This window comes from Leptosomus discolor, chromosome 1 (genome assembly GCF_034619465.1).
Source record: "Leptosomus discolor isolate bLepDis1 chromosome 1, bLepDis1.hap2, whole genome shotgun sequence".
NCBI lineage: Eukaryota > Metazoa > Chordata > Aves > Leptosomiformes > Leptosomidae > Leptosomus > Leptosomus discolor.
In genome coordinates this window covers 123,570,144-123,586,522 of record NC_141391.1, presented here as the reverse complement: position 1 = coordinate 123,586,522, position 16,379 = coordinate 123,570,144, and positions in this window count along the sequence as shown.

Here is a 16,379-nt window from a genome sequence, read left to right as displayed (position 1 = left end):
CTCCCACCAAAGCAGGTTAGCCTAGAGCATGTCACACAGGAACGTGTCCAGACGGGCTTTGAATACCTCCAGAGAAGAAGACTCCACAACCTCCCTGGGCAGCCTGTTCCGGTGCTCTGCCACCCTCAGAGTAAAGAAGTTCCTCTTCATGTTCAAGCAGAACTTCCTGTGTTGTAGTAAGCGCTACCTACAGATTAACATCTTATGTGAACCATCATCTTACAGGGATATTGTGAAGATTTATTTCTATTTCATGGAGAATTTACATTTTATATCTGGGTATACCGAGTTTGCCAATTCTTTGAGTGTGGCTGGAGGTAGACCACCTTGCAGAGAAGGGACTACTGCCTCGTGCCCTTGGGAGAGATGGAAAAAGGCATGTCTATCTGAATGTTTGCTGTGTGTCGGGAGGTGGGTCACAGGCCCAGGTAGTGGCAAATCAAGGCATGCAGAAAACTCTCCCTTCCCTTGGCAGTCTGTCCCTGCTCCATGGTCCTTTTTCTTGAGGAGAAGAGGAATGGAAAGATTTAAGAGATCTGTGATCTTTACTCACATCTCCCCTCACAGTGAGTAGGAACAGGGGTAGATCCACAGGTCCCCTTTCTCTCTTGGCAAAATCTGGCTAAGGGAGACATGATGCAGTCACCTGTTTTCTGAAGCCTGAAAGCAGGTTTATGAACTCCAGGGAGTGCTAGAGAAATGCTGAGGTCACTGAGGGAAAAGGTGCTGCTGGGAAGGTAATGAGGATAAGATCATTGAATAGCTGCTCGTTAACTGAGCACACTGTATTCTGTGCACTGAATGAGGAAGGATCCTTTGGGGAAAAAAACTATCATGTGATTGTGTTTACTAAAAATTGCATCATAATGCAACATATGTGAAAGAGCTAGAGGATGTACAGCAGTTTTAAAATGGTGTTTCTTGACTGTGAGTACCCAGCCATTGTCTTAATGTTCTTTTTTAAACAGTGTATTTTTCTCTAAGCTTTGCAGAGATGCCAAATAAGCTGCTATTTGTAATAGCTAGTTAGAAAACTATTTTATTTTTTTTAACCGTGAAAGAACAGTTTGTTTTCTAAAGGTGGATGTTTCCCCTAAGAAATATTTCTCTCTGAGGAAGAACTGTTAGCTGAGGGCAATACTTCGTTTGATTTTAACATTCTAAGTTATTCTCTGAAGGCCAGCACTGCAGACTCTTCATATACTCGTTACTCCAAATGTTCTTTTCCCAAATGTGCTTTTGTGCATCTTCCTCTTTCTGCATTTCAGTCAACCTTCAGATTTCATTTACACGCTAATTAACAAGCTAATGGTAGAAAAGACAAAGGCATGAAAAAACCCACTGGTTTTGGGTTACCGAAAAAGAAAAAGCTCGTTATGGGGTTTAGCCAGCAAAGCATGCTTATGTTTTGCACAAGTACTATCCTTTCAGATTCTTTGTGGACATTTAAGTGAAAAGGGTCTCACATCTGGCACATATGGAATGTCATTGTTATTTCTTTGTTTTCTCAACAGCAAATAGTGCACAAAAATATTTAAAATTGCATTCATCTAGAGCTCCTTAGAAAATGCCAATCAAATCTTACAACACAATAAACAGGAAAAATACATTTCAGAGGAATTATTCATAGTTAAACTTTCCCAAACAGTATATAAAACATTTAGGCAAGATTAGGTATGTAGTAAATAACCCCTATGTCCTACTGTGTATTATGTTAATAGTCATATTATATTGTAAAATGTAACATAAGTTTGTAAATACATATCACAGAATTGTAGGAGTTGGAAGAGACCTCTGGAGACCATCTAGTCCAACCCACTGCTAAAGCAGGTTCACCTACAGCAGGTTGCACAGGACAGTGTCCACGTGGATTTTGAATATCTCCAGAGAAAGAGACTCCACAACCTCCCTGGGCAGCCTGTTCCAGTGCTCTGTTACCCTCAAAGTAAAGAAGCTTTTCCTCATGTTCAGGTGGAACTCACTGTACCCGTTGTCCCTTGTCCTGTCACTGGGCATCACTGAAAAGAGCCTGGCACCATCCTCTTCACATCTGCCCTCTAGATATTTCTAAACATTCATAAGGTCCCCTCTCAGTCTTCTCTTCTCTGGGCTAAAAAACAGGGCCAAGTCTCTGCCTTTCCTCATAAGAGATGCTCCAGTCCTCTAATGATCTTTGTAGCCCTCCACTGGACTCTCTCCAGTAATTCCCCATCCCTCTTGGTCTGGAGGGCCCAGAACTGGACACAGAACTCCAGACGTGGCCTCACCAGGGCAGAGCAGAGGGGGAGGAGAACCTCCGTCGACCTGCTGGCCCCACTCTTCTTAATGCATTCCAGGATACCACTGGCCTTCTTGGCCACAAGGACGCATTGCTGGCTCATGGTCAACTTGGTGTCCACCAAGACTCCCAGGTCCCTCTCTGCAGAGCTGCTCTCCAGCAGGTCGACCCCCAGCCTGTACTGGTGCTGGGGTTATTCCTCCCCAGGTGCAGGACTCTACACTTGCCCTTATTGAACCTCATCAGGTTCCTCTCCACCCAGCTCTCCAGCCTGTCCAGATCTTACTGAATGGTAGCACAGCCCTTTGGTGTGTCAGCTGCTCCTCCCAGTTCTGTGTTATCAGCAAACTTGCTGAGGGTGCACTCTGTCCCTTCATCCAGGTCATTGTTGAATATGTTGAACAAGACTGGACCCAGTACAGACCCCTGGAGAACACAACTACGTACAGGTCTCCAACTGAATTTTGCGCTACTGATCTCAACCCTCTGAGCACTGCTATTCAGCTAGTTCTATGAATTAGCTCTGCAGTAATACAAAAAACAGACCCACAAATTGAGAAGTCTTATAAAGATAGATTTCTTTTATTTTTTCTTTGGAGTTAATAAAACTGTATTTTTTGTAGTGATATATTGTATTTGAACTGTAGGGACATTTTAAATGTGTTAAAATATATGAAGATTGCTGGCTTTCATTTGAAACTCTTAACCTGATGTGGGCAAAAAGAAAGAGATGCTATTGAATATTTTTTCACATAAATGTATGTGAAGTGAGACTGTAAATTTTTACACAACTCAATAAAAGACTTCCTTCTAAATACCATTATCACATTCTGAGTATCAAGCAAGTATCAAAATTATCACTTTGGTCTAGTGTACGGAGGCAGAGAATACTTACTAGAACTCTACATAATTGGACAGCACAAAAATAAAGTACCTCTTAAACTGATCAAGTATGAAAATACTTTTTTAATGGAAGCATTTTTTAAATGTTAGCAATAAACCTGGGAGAAAAACTGTCCTCCTTATTTCAGTGTCTGGACTCTTATTAAAGGCTTTGCTGCTCTATAAGTAGCAAAAATATTTCTGTTGCCTTGGTTCGTTCAATGATCTAGAAATGAAATGTCATATACAGCAGTTCATTCTGTGTCCTTAGTCTTTACAAGGCATCTATGGGTTAACATGCTGCGGTTAAGATTTGCTCTGTCATCAAGAATATTCTATAAATCGTAGCAGTTCTCACTTCCCTTGCTTCTTAAATAAGACAATGCAACCAAGTTCCCAATGCTTCCTTCTCTTATAAGCTGTTGAGTGCATTCTCAGGGAATTTAATTATTGTACCAATGAAGAGGAAAAACTGCATATTAAATTATTGGATTTTCCCCTGTGTATGCTGTAAAAACATATGGACAGTACCATCTGTGTTCTTATGACTACAGATTTGTATATTTATTACTTTTTATCTAGAGATCAGCGTCATTTGAACCTAGATCTGGCATCAGAACTTACATCCAAAATTCTGGCTTCAGCCCATGTATACGTTATGCTACAGCTCCATCTTGTTCTGCAAATCTGAAGGCCAGGAATGTGCTATTCCCTTATGCAGACTTGTACCTGTAGCAAATAAGCTGTATGGAAAGTATATAGTTCGATGATTCAAAGCTACCTACTCTAGAGATCTATTTCTTAGCTATTTTTGTGCCCGTAGGGAAATTTTTAGTTAACTCTTCAGTTTTTTCTTCTGCAAAACAATGATAGTAATATCTATCTAATAGAACTGTTGACAGAATTACTTGTGCAAAGAATAAGCATTAAGTGCTGTATTTAGCGTGTAGATCATAGTAACAAATGTTCACTGTCATTAATGCCTTGGTCTTAGTTTCATGAAGTTCTTCTAAGACTGCGCAGGGCTTCTTCACAGCTATTATTCTTGAAACTCTGCTGGAAGGAGAAGCTTCCCTTTATTTAAGCACTGGAATCAGGAGAGTTCCTGCTCTTATATGATGCACGTGGGTGCTCCAGATTCTTTAACCTCAGCTGTCACTGGTCTGTCGTTTGCACATATAACAATATGTACAATAGTTCTGGGACTTGTGCGCACACTTGACTTTATACTTTTCTTGTTGGCTGGAGTATCTCTCATTAATAGTATTGGTCATCCCTAGGATGCTATTGATTGAAACAGAAAAATATTCTTCTCTTGCTTCAGGCTTTATGCTTACATAAGTGAGAAGTTGATAATGAGACTTCTTTAGAACTTTTCTATCATCTTATACAATCTGCTGACATGAGTGTAAAGTTGATTGATTGTAAAAAATGATATAGGAATCCTGTAAAGAAGGTAGTAAATTATATATTTTCAAAACAATCCTATGGCACTTTTTCATGTTGCTTTAGAATTTAATTTCTTTCTCCTTAGAATTGGTATGAGTTTCCTATAGATTTTTCTGGAGGTGAGTTGAAAATGTTTGATTATTCTGTATTAGTGCACTGTAATACATAAGCACATATATCACTACATAGCAAACAGTAATACAACTGCTTCGGTCAGGCTTTGATGCACTGCAGTTTCCCGGGCTCTCCCTGGAAAAGAAGAACATATGTAAAGAACTCCAAATAGAAGTAAGGGCTTTGGGATGATTCCCTCCATGACCATCAGTAATGATGATAAAAATAAAATGTAAAGTATGTAGCTCATTTGCAAACTGACTCTGTGTGTTACTTCTGTCAGAAGTTTCTTATTTTTTGCGGACCTAATTCTGCAAAATATTGGGAAATTCCTGTGATTTCCAGAATTAGGCATCTCCTGGGTTTCCAGGCTAATGGGGGAAAGAAAATTGAGACTCTCATCTGTCAAGAGCATCATATAAAAGAAATCCTTGAACTAATGTGACCTAGAACTTTGATGAACTATATAGCCTTATGATTGACCAAACCAAGAGTATAACAGTGCTGCTGTTACTTAATAGTGGAAGAAGAGAGAAGGAATAAAACTATCAATTTTCAAAATAGGATGACTGGGATGAACTAATAGCACTGTGATGATTTGTTTATTTTTCTTTGCCAAGTTTGGAACGCTGCATCTTTTGACTTTAGAATCCTTTACTTTGCCATTTGCCTGTATTTCATTGTAAATTCTTTGTATAGTGGGTGTCCCTTTAAAGCACAGTACAAATCTGCTTTATGTTCTTGCTGAAAGTATGATAAATAGACACCAAAAAACAGCCCAGTCTTCAGCTGGGATTTTAATTTTCTGGTTTCAGTTTCAAGACATCCATGCTTTCAGAAATGCTGCAGGTGTTTTTTTAAAAAATGTCTACTCTGAGTTTCCTGATGCTGCCTTTTCAGATATCATGATCAACTTTTCCATAGTTGTTAGCATTTCTTCCTTACTCACATGCATTGTGCAGTCCTTTCTCTTCCAATTCCCAGCTTTGATGTGTTTTGACAAATCATTTTCTTCTGGTTTTGATCCCATGGACATAAGAGGCAGTGGTCTTGTGCAGTGCATTGGTGCTGGAAGCTGCTGCAGAAAGGTGAATAAGAATATTAGAATATGAATACAATAGTCGATGAGTGTATATCTCTTCCAGCCTCTACTGAATATTGAAGGCATGCTTAGTTGAGGAAGTACCTAATAGATTTCTAGGAAGTTATGCGCTTCACTTATGTTAAAGATTGCAATCATCTTTTTCTCCTGTTTTGAGTAGAAAACCAGTCTTCTCTGCTGAAAGGAATTTACTTTTACCCTTGAGGAAGCTACCAGCCCCTATGCTGGAAGTTATTGCTGAGATGCAGCAAACATGAGAGAGTGGCTGTTGCACAATCTAAGGGTCTTAAAAACAGTTAATTAAAATAATCTACAGAGCCTTGCTATGCAGGAGATGTTTATTTTTATAGATTTTATAGATTATTATTCTACTCAGGGATTGTTACACAAACACTTATTTTTAATGTTTATTTCAGTTTTGAAAGGAAACTTAGACACCATGCAACACGAGGGTGTACATCCTGGGCTGAAGGGGGATAGTCTATAACCTCACAGCAAATTTTAATGCTTGTCTTCAATACTCTTTGTAAGAGTTGGACAACTATATCTACTTGGGATCTTTAGAAATATCTTCGATGCTTTGGCGGGAGGGGGGAGGGGGGGGGGGGGCGGGGGTATGCCAAACAAAGTCTGCAGAATGAAATTTCATATTTGGCTTTATAAAAATACACTAACCACAACTGAAATAAGCCTCTTGTGGAGTACTGTGCTGTTTAGAATTGCTCTTCATCGGACAACACGTAAAACTGAGGATGCCCTCAAGTCACTTTGTATTCTTTGGGGTTCAACAGAAAAGTGGTGAGATTAGCTTCTCTGTCTTGGCTGAACTCCAGGTCTGTTAATGACATTACCTATTTAATTTTCCGTTGCACCTTTGGTTATTAGGAAAGGTAGAATTTTTCACCACTTGCTACAAACTGTAAAGTGATATTCCTGTATTGGTGAAAAATGGCTGCATTTCAAGCCATAGCTGATTGCATTTCAGAGGAGCTTACTCCTCTAAAAGTACTCCTATTAACTTGTAAACCAGTTAGTTTGCAGTTCGTTTTAGGATCTTTCATGATAAAAATGTGCTGTGTGTGGTCCCCGTCCAATGCCCCGTTGAACGGAGAATGTAGCTCTACTACAAGCAAAGCATATTTAAAGGAATACTAAATATGGTAGCATTTAAAAATATGTGCTGTTTCTTACCAGTGTGCAAGACAACTTATAAAATCTTAACATGCAAGTATTTTAAGGATGTATATAGAAAGGAAAATTTACACACCAGTGTAGAAAGCATTAGTGATAGTGGATGATTATATTAGTTTGACAAGGAATAGGGTGGACTAAGCCCCCTAATGCATATTAAGCAGTGTGTTTAATGAGAAAACAGAAATAGAAAGTCCTATGAGTGCCAAAATCATGTCACTGCTAGCTAACGTAAACTTTCGCATTTTCTGACTCCTGTTGATTTATGTTACTAGTCTGGCAAGTGACACATAAATTGAACAACATTAATGTAAGCGCTTGTGCATGTGCTTAAATATTTAACTAATTTAGAGCCTAGTTGTTCATACTTAAGAGTTGTATTGAGTGGCTTTTGCATTTCTTTTCCTAGACTTTAAAAAATAATAACTGCTAAGGTGATATAAGGTCTATTTATGTTGTAGACTAGAGTTATCTCAATAACGTGTATGGTAGCTGTAGCCAAGTTTTTGTTTGACTTCATAGAGCCACACCACTCAGCTTAAGTCGAAATCCCTGCTGTGTCCAGTAATGACGTGATAGCTTTCCCATAAACCTTTATATCACATTACAAAATGACTTTTTAGGAGGTCTTCTTCTCCAGACTCCTCTTCTTCCTACATACCCCAGGAGCTAGCTTGGCACCAAACTTGCCCAACTCAATTAAACAGGTGCTGGGCATTTCCCTGTTAATCCATCATTAACCCAAGTATCCTACATTGCATCGAATAGTGTCAAGTGCCTCATAAATTCAAGGAAAATGAAATGTAAAGAACAATGTATTGCTATGTAACTGCATTAAAGTCCTGACATCGCTACAGTAGTGTAAGTTATAGAGTGTCTTTAAATAGATAAAATTCAGTTCTGCAAATAGTTAAACATCTTTGCGTGTGTAAGACACTGCTATTTGTGCAGGAAATTGGATAGATCCTAAGTCTAGGTCTTATAAGACGCTCGCTATTCTCAGCTACTTCTGAAGTCTGCAAGGATGAAATATCTTATGTACTCTACAAGCTAGAATTTTTCAAGAAGTGACAGCTAGAATAGAATCATCAGGATAAATTTTGTTTGTGTTTCCACTGTTAATGGAATGCCTCTTGAGTCCCAGTTCCTTGTCTTTTCCTCTAACCACTCCAAAGCAATCTTTTCATCCTTTCCCTCTAGTCTTGGTCCTTCTTGCCCAGTAACTTATTATGGAGCTCTATCTCCCTTAAAAGCTTGCAAGGGTAACTTCAGTCAATCCAGTCACTTCTTATGCATATGGAACCCTTTCACACTGTCTGGAAAGTGTTTCCTCTGAGTGATGAATTTTTAGTGGAAATTACAGAACAGAGCACTTTGACACACTCTGACACTGGTATCTAAATTACTGCAAAGAAATGAATCCCCAGCCCCCCAGATAAGCACTTGCATACTTGCTGTCTTGCCTGATCTGGATAAAAAGACAAATTTAGGCAAATTTGTGATATGTAAGGGTTTTGCATTTATTCATGCAGTTGGTTTTGGCTGCCTTACAAATATATATTGTACTGCATCCAAAAAACTTACACTAAAAGAATTTTAAGGTTGCAAAGTCAAATACATTGAAATTGGGGAGTGCCAGACTTAAGTTTGCCTGGGTGACCTTAACTTATCACCTTTGCACATGTTTGATATAACAGAATGTGCAATAATGTAATTAAATATTGTGGTATTTCTTTTCTCTGTCCAGGACCTCAACTTTGTTCAATGAATGTTTTATTTAATATTGTCTTCACATCTCTGCCTCCTTGATCCTTGTATTGAATGCAAAACTATTTGTTGAAGGACTTCACTAGGAATGGTTCAACAGAGAATCTGGATGTTCTGGAAACATTCATGAATTTAACTCCTAGCTGAGACTGGTTGCTATTAATATCCCTTTTTATAGGCCTAAGAGACTGAAGTCAAGAATCTTCTAAGTTTGAGTGGCTAATTTAAGGCATGACTCTTCAGGCTACTTAGCATACGGGATACTTCTAACCTTCAAACCTTACTTCCAATATTCTAGTTACAGAATTTGTACAAAAGCATTCCCAGGTATCTTGGTAGAAAACTACGAATACTTATTAGTGGGTAACCTGTGACAAACTTGTTTTCAGTAATTTGCTAGTGTTAAGCAGAAGTGTTGGGGTGGCACGAGTGGTTTACTGGAGTACTGTTTAACAGCCCTACCCATAAATTAATCCCTCCTCTTTAAGCATCTTTCTGCAACCTTGACTTCAGACCTTCTAAAGTGGTTGACAAATATCTAGGACTTGTACAAATAACAGTCACTTGATACTTAATCCTGATTCATTCTCAGATGGCCATCTTGTGAACTGGATGAGGCAGAACCCAATTTAGCAAAAGGTTAAGATTCTTTATCCCAACACTTTTCAGGGGAAGGGGAAGAGAGTTACAGTTAAGCACACATAAAACCTTCTGAAAAGCAAGCTACCTGGTGTTAAGGATCTTCTGCAGATTTGAAACAGAAATTTTCAGACATCTCTTGCTGCAGAGATGACAAGGGAGACAGCTATCACACGTAGACATAAAATCCACAGTTCTTAAGGCATTGTCCTAAACCCTGGAGACACTAACTTGTCTTTAAAAAAAAAAAACCCAGAGGATACAAGGATCAATTTGGATAAAATAAAAATAATGAGTCTTTTCTCCTAGTTGTGAAAAATGGCACGCTATTTTTATCTATAGCTTTAAATGTAAGTATAAAGCTCAGCCTCAATATTTAAAACATGCAAAGTTATAAGCAAATAAACCAAGGACTTATCCTAGGGAAGTGTCAAATATCATTAATAAGGCTACTAGCTCCCTATACAGCATTGTGCTGTTCTTTTTTAACATAAATTAGCAAAAGGCTGAAATGTCACTTAGCAATGTTTTCATAGTGTATGTAGCCGGGCATACCGTGTAGAATAATGATATTTGTTTCTGCAAAGCAGCATGAAACTTTGTAGAATTTTGAAGGAGATCTCAAATAATTATTTTCTTCCTGAAGAGATGTTTAAGTTTTCTTTGCGAAGCCGTGTACCACTCTTATAAAATAGAAGGTCGAAGTAGCAATGTTTTGCTACTTTGAGCTGGTTTTTCCACATCCCAAGAGAAATATGGTTATTTTATTCAGAATAGTATCCTAAGAGCATTAGCTTTTACTAATTCTCTCAGCTCTTGTACTTGTAGGGTAGAAGGCATTGTAGTGGCTTCCAAGCAAGTACTTTTGATGCCAGATGGATTTGAGACTGTTTCAAATGGGTTCACATGCAATTCATCTGTATCAGTTAATATTTGGAATCACATGTCCAGCAAAATGGAGCTGTCAACTAGAGGTATGGAAAATTTGGGAGGTGACTGAGTTTTATCTGTGTCATTGGGTGTGCTCAAAGTGGTGATGTTGTTCACAACTCATGGTGCTACGCAGGTTGACAAATGGTAGTGAGGTCCTGGGTATGTGCTTTTTGATTAGAAATCACTGAGGTAAAAGTCAGTACATCAAATATGGAAATCTTGAATCTCTGATAGAAATACATCCTTCTTTATTGAAGTAAAAATGCATTTCAGTTGCACTCAGTGACCCTTTGGCAATGTGCTACAGAAAGCCTGTTGTAGCCAAAAGAGAAAGTTGTATTAAACAGATACTGCATGACATTGGTGACTGCTGAGAAATCTGATGGGTGGAGTGTGGAGGGTGAAGGTTCTAAATGTTTTTATTACAAAATAAACCTTTTCTTACTATTCTGTGTGGTGTACTTACAGTCCTCAATACCTCCTGAACGTTGGGGTGTTGAGTTTTTATTAAATCCTGAAACAATCTCACTTTCATAGCACTCACCTATATGATAATGCCTGTAATGAGGTGATACAAAGTGGGGTATGAAGACATTAAATCCAGCAGAGCTGTTTACCTACATTTTACTCCATTGTAGACAATATCACAACATAGAAACAGGTTGTAGCTTGCTTCAGTGTAGCTGGAGTTGGATGGTTATTAAAGTTTTGCAAATAGTTGAGATGGTTGCTTTGTCTTGATGCAACTTCCTGCTAAATGGCATTCAGCAAGCTTTTGAGTACTAGTTCCTGAAAGTTACAAATTCTTTGAATAACTTTACAGTAACTTTAATGATGTAGAGAAATGCAATAAATGAGATGGCAATCACACTACTTCATACGAGCTCTTTAGTTCCTAGAAATGCTTACTGTTGCCATTATTTTTGCCTATTAATTTATACAAATTCATACCTTACACATAGTTCCTTCCAGAATTACTGGTCTGTGGGATGATGCTGTGAAAATAATTGCTTGGGTCTGGATGCCTTATTTTGTCAGCCAGCTAATATTATTTGTAGACTCCATAGCTGTATAATAGCATAAGCACTACAGTATAACAAAATTGCTCTGAAAGAAGGTTTAGAGAAACAGACAGACTCCTAAATCCCAGGATTATTTGGTTGGCAGAGATAAAAACTCACTCCACCTTCTCAAATGTTTATGAATCTTCTGTTGATAAGAATGAATTAACACATACCAAATCACTTTTGAAACCAGAGTATTGTGATCACTTCTGTTCATTTCTCCTCTTCTAATCTTGACTAGTTTATGTCCAAAACCAGTGGGCTGTGTTATGGACACTTGGGAAAAAAAAAAAGATTTCCACTTTAAGTGAAAAAGATAAATTTAAGGCACAGGAGTATAGTTTACAGAAACAGCAAAAGCTTTTGAGACCCACAGCTTCTGGAAGGAGGGCTGGAGGTAGAGGGAAGTCTTGTATTACCTTTGTATTTTTTCACATTTTCTAGAAGTAATCTTCTGTTAGTCTGAATGATCCCTGCTTAATTTTAAGAGAAGTTGGAGTCCAAAGCAAAGGTGAGTTACAGTCTTTCTGAAAATAATATGTTAAAGAAATGCTAACAGCCCCTTAACTTATCCGGTATTTGAAATATTTATGGAAAAGGTTTCACTTTCATATCTATGCTCATTTCAATCTCTACAGCAACAATGAAAAGTTATGCTACAATCTTAAAAATCAACTGGTTTGACTATTTTAGAAATGTTATGCAAAACATGGAAAGACTTGGTTTGGATCCCAATATGTAGCTACTTGTGCATAATACATGGAAAGTTCCACTTTTACCAGGGTCATAAATTGTTCTGATGTCATGGCAACATTCAATTACAAAAACAAACAAAACCTTTTAGGTCCAAGATTTATGCCTAGCTGAGTTATAGTGATGTATCTTCAAAGACAGTAGAAATTAAAAGTTTAGGGATAGACATATAAAATTATATTGGTAACAGCTCAAGGAAAATACCAATGAATACAACATTATGGGTATAAAAATATAGTTGCACTAAGGATGAATAAAGAATAATTTTGGTGAATTGGAGAATAAATACTTCTCAACCAACCAGAAGCTGAGCTGATGGAAAAGATATGTATCAATCAGAAATAGATTTTAAAATTCTCTTCAACTTTTGTGATGTGAAGGTTTAACATTTTGAAGGAACACACAAAAAGAATCACAGATCTGTACCCCAGGTCTACCAATTTGGGTATGGTGGAGACCATGACTAAAGTTAATCTCAGGATGATTTAAATGTTGACCTGACTTTCTTGAAGTTTGTGGGATACCTTATCATGTGTAAAACATGTACATAAATTTCAGTAGGATTAGATTATATATTGGCCAGTTACTGGGAAGGGTTTATTATTTTGGGGACAGCCATTTCACAGCTTTAAGGCCTGTATCATTGTTCAAGTGGTATTCATTTTATGGTTTCTAGTGCATGTGTTCTGTCTTTTAAGTAAATTACATTATTGATTCTTTAAAAAATAGAAATTTTGTAATATCAAGATACCTTTAGAGAAAAAAAATACGATGGCAATTTGAACTGTGAATTAATTTTACTACATGGATTATGTTAGCAACATTTCACAAGTAATAAATATTGCTGTTTTAGAACAGGATCCACAAAGAGAAATTGGGAGCTTAAACTACGTTTCAGTACTATAGTGGATGCCTGCTACTTAAAGAAAGAGGGCAACGATTAAAACTGACTAAACTGTTGTGTGCAATTCTCTGATTATTTCCATTACCCCCATTGGATAAAGGCTTCAAAAGCTTTTTTCTGGGACTTTGTGAGAATTGCAAAGTCTTGCACCTGGGGAGAAATAGGTCGATGCACCAATACAGGCTGGGGAATTACCAGCTGCAAAGCAGCTTTGCAGAAAAGGCCCTGGGGTCCTGGTGGACAACAAATTGGCTATAAAGCCAGCATTGTGCCTTCATGGCAAAGGCGGTTAACAGCATCATGGGCTGCATTAGGAAGAGCATCACTAGTAGGTCAAAGGAGCTGAGGTTGTCCTTCCCCTCTCCTCATCATTTGTGACATCACATCTGGAGTGGTGTGTCCAGTTCTGGGCTCCCCAGTACAAGAAAGACATCAACATACTGGAACAAGTTGAGCGAAGGGACACGAAGACATTTAGAGGACTGGAACATCTTTTATGTGAGGACAGGCTGAGAAAGCTGGGACTGTTTAGCCATGACAAAAGAAGGCTTGATATCTACAAATATCTGACGAGAGCATGTAAAGAAGACAGATCCAGATTATTCTCAATGGTGCCCAGCGAAAGGACAGAAAGCAGTGGGCACAAATTAATATACAAGAAATCCCATTTAAACATAAGGAAAAACTTTTTTTTACTGTCAGGGTGATCAAATACTAGAAAAAGTTGCCCAGAGAGGTTGTGGAGCCTCCATTCTTGGAGATACTCCAACTGGACTTGGTCCTGGGCAACTGGCTTTAGGTCGCACTGCTTGACCATGTGAGTTGGATCAGATGTACTCCAGAGGTCCCTTCCAACCTCAACTACTCTGTGATTCTATGAATCGTCTCTGCTAACATAGAAATCTTTGACGTTGATTAGCCCTTAAAGTCCAGTATGAGCTTCTGATATAACTGCAGTCACAACAGTCATGTTTTTCTAACACAAATCACTACCTGTCCTGGTTTCAGTTCTACCTCATTCATGAATGACACCTCTGTGGAACTCAGTGTCCCAGTGGATTTGCTCCAGTTGTGTCCTTTGAACCTGTAAGCTTGATTTCCAGACTTGCTGAGTTTCAGAACATCTTTTTCCCTTTTGTTTCAACTATCCCCAGCCAGAGTTGATACTTCCTCAAAGTCTTACTGGAAAGTTTTGTCTAAGTCTTTTATTCAGTAACTACAGAAATGTATTGTCAGATTATCTTTTTATTTATTATTCCTAGTGTAATATAAGCTGCTGCTCATTATCATTTTTATTGAAAAATGCCTTAGATTTTGCCTATCTCTTTTCTCTGATTCACCTCTATTTATTTGTCCAATTTCCTGACATCTAACCTTTTGACCTCTTAGAAAAACGCATTTATAGTCTAATCTATTTTTGTCCACTCATTTAGGATTTGTAGCCTAAACTTAATTCACCCTAGTAGTGTGCTGGGATTTTACTTGCCTTTTTTGTCCATGGCCTCTGGGCTTAGAAAATGTTCAAGCTCCCAACAATAAATCAAATAAACTTTAAGCAAGGGAAAATGGCTACCTTTTTTTTCTTCTAAAATGTTGATGAGTTGGGTTGCTATCCTAACCTCCCTTTCAGTGCTTAATCCAAAGAACTCAGAAGAGCGAGGATTTGGAATTTCTTTGCCTTACTGACTAACTTGCTTATCTGTTGTGATCTACAAGATAAATCTGAATCTCTAGAAGGTAGATGCAGGAAAGATTCCATCACTGTCTGTATTTCCTGCATTGTTAGCTGTATGACTAAATAACTTTCAGATAGACTAATGACAGCACATTTTTTATATCTAAAATTAAACTTCTTTGAGCTGAGAAGAATGAGATAAACTCAACCCTTTCAAAACAGGCTTTGTGAACAAATAATGAAAAATGTTTCCTATTAACATACTACTGGCAAACTGATCTTGCCATAAGTAAATTATCAGCAAAACAATAAATGAACTCCACATGTCCTTGGTATTGTTCTGGTGTATTTTTGCTGGAAATTAATGTAATTTTTTTTCCCTGTTTGGTTCAGGTGTGAACATACACTGGGATGATTAATTAGATGTCAATGGGACTGTATGATTTCGTTAATCTAGAGTGAAGAGTTGTTGTTGAAACTCAGCAAGGCTTTTGAATAGGGACCTAACTTTACAGCTTATAAGCAACAATTGCGGCAAAGGCAACAAAAGTGTTTGTTAACTCAAAGGTTAGGTGTGCTAAAATGTGTGGTTGAACACAAACCTTGTGTAGCTACATGAAAAACCTGCTAATGCCAGTGGAAGATTCTCAGCGACCTCTCCAGGGCCATATTGAAATGACTATGTTTGCCTTCTTATATCTCCTCATTCAGGCTATTTTCTGAAACCTTTCTGTACTTAGCAAATTCAGGGTTGGTAAATCCTGTCTTGTGGCTTAGTTGCTTTAGACTCTAATTTCCTTATCTAGGCATTTCTGAAGATTGATCCACATGCTTACAGCTGCTGGCAGGCTGTGATGGGGCAAGAAGAGCTGCATGAGGGAGAGCTCATCTGTGCAGGTCTGCACAGCAGTGTCTGGACTGCTGAAGCCTGTAAGGGTGTTTGGCTTGATATTTGGAATGGCCGGTCCTAGCTCCCCCACATCTGCTTCACAAAATGTCACTACATGCATGGGTTGGGCTAGGCCTTTTAAAGAAGTCCTGGTTTATCCCTGCTGCTGGGATATAGAGTTTACACCACTTCCTGTTGCTGAAGAAATCGTGTAGAACCAACCCCACATGAATAAATTTTTTTATTCTTTTTTTTTTTTTTTTCCCTTACAGTAACACAAAGACGTCCAATGTTAAGATACCTCTGCAGCCAGAGATAAGAGGCAAATATAACTTGGTGTATAGACCACTCTCCATTCTCCTTCACACAATTATCATTGACTGGGAACTCTGTGCTCTCTAAGGAAATAAATTTTCTCAGCTGTTTTCTCTCAGATTTGCACCTCATTTCTTTCCTCTTTTCATGCAAAAATGTGGTTTTGATAAATTACTTCACTATATATCACTATCGCTTGAGCATTTAGCAAGACTGTTCCCATTAGGTGGTGAAACTGCTGACATGAGTCAGGTGTTACCTTATAAAGTACTCGTTCTCTTGCTTTCCTGTATATAGTAGAAATGAAGGAGATGGAAAAGATTCCTTGCATAGCTATCCAGTTCTGCTGCAAGAGAAATGTTCTGCCTAAAATTAGAAACCCTGCCTCTTCGTTTCCTCACACTTGCTCAGGTGTTCTCATAGC